This window comes from Manis pentadactyla, chromosome Y, assembly GCF_030020395.1.
Source record: "Manis pentadactyla isolate mManPen7 chromosome Y, mManPen7.hap1, whole genome shotgun sequence".
Lineage (NCBI taxonomy): Eukaryota > Metazoa > Chordata > Mammalia > Pholidota > Manidae > Manis > Manis pentadactyla.
Genome location: NC_080039.1, coordinates 4,622,323 through 4,634,349, shown reverse-complemented (window position 1 = coordinate 4,634,349; position 12,027 = coordinate 4,622,323). Strand labels below are relative to the sequence as shown.

Genomic DNA, 12,027 nt, shown 5'->3' with positions numbered 1-12,027 from the left:
ACACTGTAGCACAGAGAAGGTAAATAGTGATCTGTGACATCTTGCTGCACTGATGGACAGTGACTTCATTGGGGTATGGGTGGGGACTTGATAATATGGGTAAACTGTAGTAACCACATTGTTTTTCATGTGAAACCTTCCTAAGAGTGTATATCAATAGAACCTTAATAAAAATTCTTGAAAAACAAAAATAAATCACATGTTCATCTCAAGAGATACAGAAAAATCATTTGAGAAATCCCTCAACATGTATTCAAGACAAAAACTCTCAACAACTTACATACAGAGGGAATATATCTAAACATAATAAAAGTCATATGTAGTAAGGCAACAATGTGAAAAACTGAAAGCTTTTCCTCTGAGATCAGGATCAAAACAAGGGGGCCACTCCTGCTTTATTATTCAACAAAGTAGTGGAAGTCCTACCCAGAGCAATTAGGCAAGAAAAAGAAACAAAAGGCAAACAAATCAAAACAAAAAAAGCAAAAACATCATTATATGTATGACTATACATAACACTGAAGACTTAAAAAGCTCTTACCATTAACTGAATGAAGTCAATAATATTTAGAATGTAAAATCAATATACAAAACTCAGCTGTGTTTCTACATACTAATAGTGAACTATCAGTAAGAGATATTAAGAAACTACTCCCATTTATAACTGCACTGAAAATAGTAAAATAAATAAATCAAACCAATGAGGTGAAAAATCTGTATGTTGAAATCTATAAGACATTGATAAAAGAAGCTGAAGAATAGGTAAAGAAATGGAAACAGTCTGTGCTCGTAGACTGAAATGATTACTATCACATACTACACAAACAAACAAATCCACAGATTCAGTGTAACCCCTTACCAAAACTGCCATGGCATTTTTCATGGAACTAGCACAAACCTAAAATGTGTATGGAACCATGGAAGTCTGAACAGCCAAAGCAATCTTGAGAAAGAACAACAAAGCTGGAGGCATCAAGCTCCCTGATTTCAAAATGTATCAATAAAGCTATAATAATCAAAACAGTACAGTACAGACACCAAGATCCATGGAACAGAATAGAGAGTTCAGAGGTAAACCCAGTCATAGAGGGTTAATTAACTTACAGCAAAGGAGCCAGGAATATACAGAGGGAAAGAACAGTCTTTTGAACAAATCGCTGGGAAAACTGTACAGCAAAATAACAAAACAGGATGATTATATTGTACCATAAACAAAAAGAACTCAAAATGGATCAAAGACTGACACATTAAGGCCTAAAGTCATGAACTTCCCAGAAGAAAACATAAGAGGGTAAACTCATTGACACTGGATTAGTCAATGGTTTTTTGAATTTGACACCAAGAGTAAAAGAAGGCAATAAAAGTGAGAAGAAAAGTAGGATTCTATCAAACTAAAAAGGTTCTGTACAGCAAAGGAAGCAATCAACAAAATAAAAAGACAATCTATAGATTGAGAGAAAATATTTTGAAACCACATATCTGATAAGGAATTAATATCTAAAATATAGGAAGAATTAATGCAATTCAGTAGTGGAAAAAACCCAACAAACAACCCAATTACTAAATGCGCAGAGATGTAAATGGATGTGTTTCCAAAGAACACATACAAATCGCCAATGTGCACATGAAAAGGTGCTACATATCACTAATCATTAAGAAATGCAAATCAAATGCAGTGAGATATCACCTCGTACCTGTTAGAATGTCTATTATCAGAAAGGCAAGTAATACCAAGTGTTGGCGAGGATGTGGAAAAAAGTGTTCTGTTTTGGTGCACTGTTACAAGGTAAATTGGACCTGCTGCTCTCTAAAACAGTATGGAGCTTCAATAAAAAATAAAAAAATGGAACTACCACGTGATTCAGCAATTCCACTTATGAGTATTTATCCAAAGGAGATGAAATCACGATATTAAAATGTCTGCTTTGTTCAGTGCAGCATTGTTTCCAGTAGCCAGGACATAGAAACAATCTAAGTGTCCACTGATGGATGAATGGACAAAGAAAATGTTGTATATATATATGCACAATGTGATATTATTCAGTTACCAATAAATGGAAAATCTGCCATTTATTATTACAACATGGATGTACTCTAAGTGAAATAAGTCAAATAATGTATGATATCACTTACATTTGGAATCTAAAACAAAACAGAACAAAAAAGAGAGAATTCATACATATACAGAACACACTGGTGAATAACAGAGAAGGCGGGGGTGAGGGGTAGGGGGTAGGCACAATGGGTGAAGGTCAAAAGTTACAGACGTCCAGTTACCAGACGCATTAAGTCCTGGGATGTAATATATAGCATGGTGAATATAGTTAACAATGTTGCATTTGTATATTTAAATGTTGAGAGAGTAGATATTAAAAGTTCTCATCCAAGAAGAATCCTATGTAAATATAGTGATGGATGTTATCTAAACTTACTGTTATAATCATTTCACAATGTATAACACATATCAAATCATTATGCAGCACACGTAAAATTAACAAAATACAATATGTCAATATATCTCAATTATAAAACTATTAATTTTAGAATAATCTAGCAGCTCGTAAAAAAGTACAATTGATGGCGCACCGTTTGGGCAGTGGGCACGGGCGGGTCCAAGTGGGCGCCCCGGGGCGGAGCCAGGTGGCCGCGAGGGGCGGGCGCGGGAAGCCTTCGGCGTCCGCTTGCCGCTAGGCCGCCCTGCTGGCTGTAGCCCCCTGCCTGGCGAAGGCCTTCACGGAACCTCGGCAGTGGCGGCGGCACCGGGGCAGGGGGTCGAGGCAGGCTGCCGCTTCCGGTGGAGTGAGGAGCGATTGTCTGAGCGAGGCCAGACTGGAGGCCTTCCCTCAATGGCCCCCCTAGCACGCGCCCGTACCCGCCTCACTCATCCCAGTGGCGCCGGGCGCCCGCTCCCGCTGCTCGGGGCCTGGAAGTTCCCCAAGGGCACCCAGGAGCTGGAGGCTCAGCGGCCAACGTGGCCTCGGGGTACTGAGGGTGGGAGGGAGCTAGGGCGCAGAGGGCCGGCGCGGAGCGCCACGCAGGCGCCGTGGGAAAATGACCCCAGGGGTCACCGCGGCGCGCTGCCTGATGGGGGGAGGCCCGGGAACCCTGGCGGACTGACGGCGAGAGCGCGGGAGCTCCGCAGGGCCCGCCGGGAGCTGACGCTGTGGCTGCTCTCTCCTCTCCAATCTCTCTTTTTTTTCAGTCTCACCATTATGTAGTCTGGACTATGCGGGCTTTTTTATTTTTATATTTTTTAGTGTCATTAATCTACAATTATATGAGCAACATTATGGTGACTAGACTCCCCCCATCATCCAGTCCCCCCCCCCAACATACCCCATTACAGTCACTGGCCATCAGCATAGTAAGATGCTACAGAATCAGTACTTGACTTCTCTGTGCGATACTGACCTCCCCGTGGGACCCTCCCCCACATTATGAGCACTAATCGCAATGCCCCTTTTCCCTCTTCCCCCTCCCTCCCCAGATAGTCAGCCCAGTCCCTTTCCCTTTGGTAACTTGGTTATAGGGGGAGTCTAGTAAACATAATGTTACTCATGTAACTGCATATAAATGATAAAAAATTAATAATAATAATAATAATAGATGATAGATAGACATACAAATAAAAAAATAAATAACATGAAGTCACAGTGGTGCCTCTTTCCAAGATACACAATGTGTACGCTGAGAAGAGCAGGTTTCCCCTTCAGAGCATGGTGTCCTAGACTGGAATGTGATTTCAGTGAGGTGGGCACTGGCCACGTTGACAGCATGAGGGAAAATGGAAACCGCATCCAAGGTACTGTGTGTTTCATTTTATTTGGGGTCAGTACTAAACAGTTATATGTTCACCATAATGGTTCCTATACTCCCACCATTATCTTATCAAGTCCCCACCGCATATGCCATACGAGTCACTGACCATCAGCCCAGTAATATGCTGTTGAAGCACTACTTGTCTTCTCTGTGTTGTACAGCCCTCCCCGTGCCCCACCTCCCACATTATACATGCTAATCGTAATGGACCTTTATTTCCCCGCCCTTATCCCTCCCTTCCCACCAAGCCACCCCAGTCCCTTTCCCATTGGTAACTGTTAGTCCATTCTCGTGATTCTGCTGCTGTTTTGCTCCTTCAGTTTTCTCTTTGTTCTTATACTCCATAGATGAGTGAAATCATTTCATGCTTTGTCTTTCTGTTCCTGGCTTATTTCACTGAGCATAATACCCTGTAGCTCCATCCATGTTGTTGCAAATGGTAGGATTTGTTTTCATCATATGGCTGATTAATATTTCACTGTGTATATGTGCCACATCTTCTTCATCCACTCATCTACTGATGGACACGTATCTTTGCTATTGAGGATAGTGCTGTGTAAACAGAGGAGTGCATAAGCGTTTTTCAAACGGGGTTGCTGCATACTTTTTTTGTACTTATTTATTTATTTTTTAATTTTGATATCATTATTCTACAATTAGATGAGGAACATCATGTTTATGAGACTCCCCCATCAAAAACTTACCCCACATAGCCCATTGCAGTCAGTGTCCATCAGCGTAGTAAGATGCTGTAGAATCACTACTTGTCTGCTCTGTGTGGTTAAGCACTCCCTGTGGCCCCTCCACACTATGCATGTTAATCATAATGTGCTCTTTCTTTACTCCCCCTGATTCCCCCATTCCCACCCATTCATCCCAGTCCCTTTCCCTTTGGTAACTGTTAGTCCATTCTTGGATTTTGTGTGTCTGCTGCTGTTTGCTTCTTCAGTTTTTTCCTTGTTCTCCTTTTCTATTGATGAGTAAAGTTATTTGATACTTGTCTTTTTCCGCCTGGCATATTTCACTGTGCATAACACCCTCTAGCTCCATCCAGGTTGTTGCAAATGGTAGGATTTGTTTTCTTCTTATGGCTGAATAATAGTCCATTGTGTAAATAATCCACGTCTTCTATATTCATTCATCTACTGTTGGACAAGTAGCTTGGCTACTGTGAACATTGCTGTGATAAACATAGGGGTGCATGTTTCTTTTTTAACCTGTGCTGCTGCATTCTTTTTATTTATTTATTTATTTATTATTTGTTTGTTTGCTTATTTGTTTATTTTTATTTAGTATACAATTACATGGGTAACATTATGTTTACTAGACTCCCCCCATCACCAAGTTCCCCCATGATTGATACCCCATTGCAGTCACTATCCATCAGTGTTGTTAGGTACTGTGGAATCACAACTTGTCTTCTCAGTGTTGTTGTACAGCCCTACCTGTGCCCCACCACATGTTATACATGCTAATCATAATGCCACCTTACTTTCCCCCACCCCTTACCCATACAGTCCCAACAATCCACCATAGTGCTTTTCCCTGTAGTAACTGTTAGTCCATTCTTCTGTTCTGTGAGTGTGCTGCTGTTTCGCTCCTTCAGTTTTTTCTTTGTTATTATACTCTAGGAAGACGGAAATCATTTTGTACTTGTCTTTCTCTACCTGGCTTATTTTACTGTGTATAATACCCTATAGCTCCACTGATGTTGCAAATGGTATTATTTTTTTCCTCTTATGGTTGAATAACAGTCCATTGTGTGCATGTACCACATCTTCTTCATCCATTCATCTACTCATGGACACTTAGCTTGGCTATTGTGAATAGTGTTGTGATAAACATAGGGGTGCATATGTCTTTTTGAACAGGGCTGCTGCAATATTTTTATTTATTTATCTATAATTTATGTATTTACTTCTTTATTTCTTATTAATCTACAATTTCATGAGTAAAATTATGTTCACCAGATTCCCTGCACCACCAAGTTTCACCCCAGATACCCCATTACAGTCAGTGTCTATCAGGGTAGAAAGATACTGCAGATTCACTACTTGTCTTCTCAGTTTTGTGCAGCCCTCCACATGCCATCCCTCCCACGTTATACATGCTATTCCTAATGTGCCCTTTCTTCTCACCACCTGTTATCCCTACATTCTCACCCAAACACCTCATTCCCTTTCGCTTTGGTAACGGTTGGTTCATTGGTCAGTGCTGTGTGTCTGCTGCTGTTTTATTCCTTCAGTTTTTTCTTTGTTCTTATACTCCCTAGATGAGTGAAATCATTTCATACTTGTCTTTCACTGCCTTATTTCACTGAGCATAACATGCTGTAGCTCCATCCATATTGCTGCAAATGTTAGGATTTGATTTCCACTTTTGGCTGAATCATGTTGCACTGTGTATATGCAACACATCTCCTTCATCCATTTATCTACTGATGGACACTTACCTTGGCTATTCTGACTAGTGCTGTGGTAAACATAGGGGTGCATACGTCTTTTTGCAATGGAGTTGCTGCATTTTTTTACTTATTTATTTATTTTATTTTGATATCGTTAATCTACAATTAGATGAGTAACATTATGTTTACTAGACTCCCCCATCGAAAAGTTACCTGATATAGCCCATTGCAGTCATGTCCAGCAGCGTAGAAAGATGCTGTGGAATCACTACTTGTCTTCTCTGTGTGTACAGAACACCCTTTGCCGACCCCACATTATACTTGCTAATCATAATACCCCCTTTAAGTAGCCCACCTTTTCCCTCTATTCCCACCTGTCCATGCAAGACCCTTCCCCTTTGATAACTGTTAGTCCATTTTGGGTTCTGTGAGTCTGCTGCTGTTTTGCTTCTTCACTTTATTCTTTGTTCTCCTTCTCTGCAGCTGAGTGAAGTCATTTAATACTTGTCTTTCTTTGCCTGGCTTATTTCACTGTATATAATACCCACTATCTCCATCCATGCTGTTGCAAATCATAGGTTTGTTTTCTTCTTATGGCTGAATAACATTTCATTGCGTATATGTACCACATCTTTATCCATTCGTCTCCTGATGGACACTTTGCGTGGCTATTGTGAATGGTGCTGTGATAAACATAGGGGTGCATATGTTTTATTTAAACTAGGCTGCTGCACTCTATGTGTATATATATTTATTTATATTTCCTTATTTTTTATTTATTTATCATTATCTACAATTACATACGTAACATTATGTTTACTAGACTCCACCCATCACGAAGTTCCCAACAAATAACCCATTGCATTCACTTTCCATCAGCGTAGTAACATACTGTATAATCACTACTTGTCCTCTGTGTCTTACAGACCTCCTGGTGTCCCTCCTCCCACATTATACATGCTAATTGTAATGCACCCTTTCTTTCCCCCAACCCCTTATCCCTCCATTCCCACCCATCCACCCCACTCCCTTTCCCTGTCCATTCTTGCGTCCTGTGAATCTGCTGCTGATTGCTTGTTAAGATTTTTCATTGTTTTTTTACTTCGTTATCATTAATCTACAATTACATGCTGAACACTAAGTTTTCTAGACTACTCCCATCAACAAGTTCTCCCCACATGCCCCATTGCAGTCACTTTACATCACCATGGTAAGATGCAGTGGAAATACTCCTTGTCTTCTCAGTTTTGTACAGCCTTATGTGTGCCTCACGAAACATTATACATGCTAATCATAATGCCCTCTTTCTTTCCCGTGCTCCTTATCCCTCCAGTTCCAGACATCCACCCCATTCCTTTTCCCTTTGGTAACTGTTAGTCCATTCTTGGGGTCTGTGAGTCTGCTACTGTTTTGCTCCTTCAGGTTTTCTTTGTTCTTATACTCCACTGATGATTGAAATCATTATATATATATATAGACCAGAACCAGTAATGTTTGCTAAGATGATGCAGCTACCCATGGCTGGGCCTTGACCACACCCTGGGGGTGGACTTTGCAAGAGCAGCACTCTTGCCTACAGATTCCATGATGTCACAGTGGTGCCTCTTTCCTAGAGACACAATGTGTATGCTGGGTGGATCAGCTTCCCTCTTCAGACCCTGGTGTCCTAGACGGGGATATGATTTCAGTGAGGGGGTCACTGACCACCTTGACAGCATCAGGGAAAATGGAAACCTGATCCAAGGTACTGTGTGTTTCTTTTTATTTTGATATCCATACTAAACAGTTACATAAGCAACATTATGGTCTCTAGACTCCCCCATTATTAAGTACCCACCACCTACCACACAGGAGTCACCATCCATCAGCACAGTAATATTCTGTAGAAGCCATACTGAACTTTGCTCTATTGTACAGCACTCCCCTTATCCCCCTTCCACATTATACATGCTCAGCATAATGCACCCTTTCTCCCCCGCCCTTAAACCTCCATTCCCACCAATCCTCCCCAGTCCATTTCCCTTTGGTAAGTGTTAGACCATTATTGATTTCTCTAAATGTGGTAATGTTTTGCTCCTTCAGTTTTTTCTTTGTTTTTATACTCTTTAGAAGACTGAAATCATTTCATACTTGTCTTTCTCTACCTGGCTTATTTCACTGTGTATAATGCCTTATAGCTCCATCCATTTTGCAAATGGTAGGATTTGTTTTTCTGTTATGGCTGAATAATATTTCATTTTATACATGTACCACATTTTCTTCATCCATTCATCTACTGATGGACACTTAGCTTGGCTGTTGTGAATAGTGTATTGATAAACGTACGTGTGCACGTCTTTTTAAAACTAGGCTGCTGCCTTCTATTTAGTTCATTATATTTATTTATTTATTATTTATTTTTCATTAATCTGCTATTACATGAGTAAAATTATTTTTACTAGACTTATCCCATCACCAAGCTCCCCCTAACACCCCATTACAGTCACTTTCCATCAGTGTAGTAAGATACTGTCAAATCACTGCTTGTCTTCTCTGTATTGTCCAGTCCTCCCCGTGCACTCCGTCTGACATTATACATGCTAATTGTAATGTGCCCTTTCTTCCCACACAGCCTTTGTCCCTCCATTCCCACCCATCCACCCCAGGCTCTTTCACTTTGGTAACTCAGTCCATTCTCGGATTCTGTAAGTCTGCTGCTGTTTTACTCGTTCAATTTTTTCTTTGTTCTTATTTGACAATGATGAGTGAAATCATTTTATGTTTATATGTAGGCAAGAACTACTTATATTCCCTGAAATGATGCAGAACCTCATGGCTGGGCAGTGACCACCATGTTGGGGTGGAGTTTGAAAGAGCAGCACTGTTGCCTGGAGATTCCGTGACGTCACAGAGGTGCCTCTTTACCGGAGACACAATGCATATGCTGAGAGGTGCAGGTTCCCACTTCAAATCCCGATGCCCTAGATGGGGATGTGTTTTCGTTGAGGTGGGCACTGCCCACCTTGACAGCATCATGGAAAATGTAAACCAGATCCAAGGTACTGTGTGTTTCTTTTTATTTTGGTGTCAGTACTAAACAGTTACATGAGCAACATTATGCTTACTAGAATACCCCCATTATCCAGTACCCTCCACATACCCCATAAGAGTCAGTGTCCATGAGCCCAGTAATATGCTGTAGAAGTGCTACGCATGGTCGCTGTACTTTACTGCCTTCCCCGTGCCCGCCCCTTGCCACATTATGTATGCTACTCATAATGCCCCATTTTCCCTCCCTTCCCTCCCTTCCAACCCATCCTCCTCAGTCACTTTCCCTTTGGTAACCATTAGTCAATTCTTGGATTCAGCGGGGATACTACTGTCTTATTCCTTCACTTTTTTTCTTTTTTCTAATAGTCCACAGGTGAATGAAATCATTTGAGACTTTTCTTTCTCTGCCTGGCTTATTTCACTTAGTATAATACCCTCTAGCTCCATCCATGTTGTTGTAAATAGTAGGATTTGTTTTCTTCATATGGCTAAGTAAATTCCTCTTTGTATATGTAACCACAACTTAATCCATGCATATCATGGTGGACACTTCGCTTGGCTGTTGTGTATTATCCTGTGATAAACATAGGGGTGCAGATGCCTTTTTAAATCTAGGCTGCTGCACTCTATTATTTATTTATTATATCTATTTATTTTTATTCATTCATTTATTTTTTATTTGTCATTAATCTAAAATTACATGTATAACATTATGCTTACTAGACTCCCCCCATCACCAAGATGTCCCCAGATTCCCCATTGCAGTCAATGTCCATGAGCATAGTAAGATACCGTAGAATCACTTCTTGTCTTCTTTGTGATGTTGAGTCCTTCCCGTATCCCCCTCACACATTATACATGCTAATCGTAATGCACGCTTTCTTTCTCCCCCCTCCTTATCCCTCCATTGCTACCTGTCGACCCCAGTCTCTTTCGCTTTGTTAACTGTTAGTCCATTCTTGGGTTCTATGAAACTGCTTCTGTTTTGCTCCTTCCGTTCCTTCTTGGTTCTCCTTCTCCACATGTGCGTGAAATCGTTTGATACTTGTCTTTCTCCACCCAGCTTATTTCAAAGTGCATAATGGCCTCTAGCTCCAACCATGTTGTTGCAAATGGTAGAATTTGTACTCTTCTTATGGCTGAATAGTATTCCATTGTGTATATGTACCATGTCTGCTTTATCCATTCATCTACTGATGGACACTTAGCTTTGCTACTGTGAATATTGCTATGATAAACATAGGGGTGCACATGTATTTTTTACACTGGGCTGATACATCATTTCATCTATTTATCCATCTATCTATCTATCCATCTATCTATCTATCTATCTATCTATCTATCTATCTATCTATCTATCTATCTATCTATCTATCTATCTATCTATCTATCTATCTATCTATCTATCTATCTATCCATCCATCCATCCATCCATCCATCCATCCATCCATCCATCCATCCATCCATCCATCCATCCATCCATCCATCCATCCATCCATCCATCCATCCATCCATCCATCTATCTATCTATCTATCTATCTATCTATCTATCTATCTATCTATCTATTTATTTATCATTAATCTACAATTAGATGTCTACCATTGTTTTTACTAGACTCCACCAATGACCAAGTTTCCCCCAGATATCCCACTGCAGTCCCTTTCCATCACCGTAGTTTGGTAAAGTAGAACCACTACTTCTCTTCTCTGTGTTGTTGAGCCCTCCCCATGCCCCCCCTTCCACCTTATACATGCTAAACTTAAGCCACATATTCTACCGCCCCCCTTGTCCCTCCTTTCCCAACCATCCACCCCAGTCTGTTTCCCTTTGGTAACTTTTAGTCCATTCTTCAGCCTGTGAGTTTGCTGCTGTTTTACTACTACAGTTTTTTCTTTGTTCTTGTACTCCAATGATGAGTGAAATCATTTTATATATATATATATATATGTATGCCAGATCCACTGATGTTTGCTCAGATGATGCCACTCCCCACAGCTTCACAATTTGCTCCCTCTGGGCATCCTGGACTGGGGACCGATGTGATGCACTGGCCGAGGCCTGCGACTACTTCCCAGTGTAATTCTATCCTGTGGATAAACGTGTTCCTTCATTTGCTAAACTTGACAGCCTGCAACTGCATTTCCTATATGCGTTTCCACTAGGCAGGGGCAAGGCAGGTGGAGACAAGAATGGAATAACAATGCCATCCTGCCATCTGGGGGTGGAGTTTGCAAGAGCATCACGGTTGCCTGGAGATTCCATGATATCTCAGTGATGCCACGTTCCTAGACACAGAATGTGTATGCTGAGAGATGCAGCTAACCACTTTAGAGCCTGGTGCCCAAGACAGGGGTGTGATTTCAGTGAGGTGGGTGCTGACCACCTTGACAGCATCAGGGAAAATGGAAATAGATCCAAGGTACTGTGTGTTTCTTTTTATTTTGGTGTCAGTACTAAACAGTTACATAAGCAACCTTATGGTTACTGTAATACCCCCATTATCAAATCCCCACCACATAGCCCGTAAGAGTCATAGTCCATCAGCGTAGTATGGTAAATGCATATGCCCTGTAATATGACCTAGAAGCACTACTGAACTTTGCTGTGTTTTACTGCCTTCGTGCCCTCTCCTGGCCCACATTATGCATGCTACTCGTAATGCCCCATTTTCCCTCTCTTCCCTCCCTTCCAACCCATGCTCCTCAGTCACTTTCCCTTTGGTAACCGTTAGTCCATTCTTGGATTTGGCGTGGGTGCTACTGTTTTGTTGCTT

The 12,027-nt window shown here is 41.1% G+C and overlaps 1 pseudogene; it reads left to right on the top strand.

Annotated features, from left to right (window-relative positions):
- Nucleotides 1-3,678: 3,678 nt before the first annotated feature.
- Nucleotides 3,679-12,027, top strand: part of LOC130682189 (putative bifunctional UDP-N-acetylglucosamine transferase and deubiquitinase ALG13) — a 105,981-nt pseudogene continuing 97,632 nt past the window's right edge.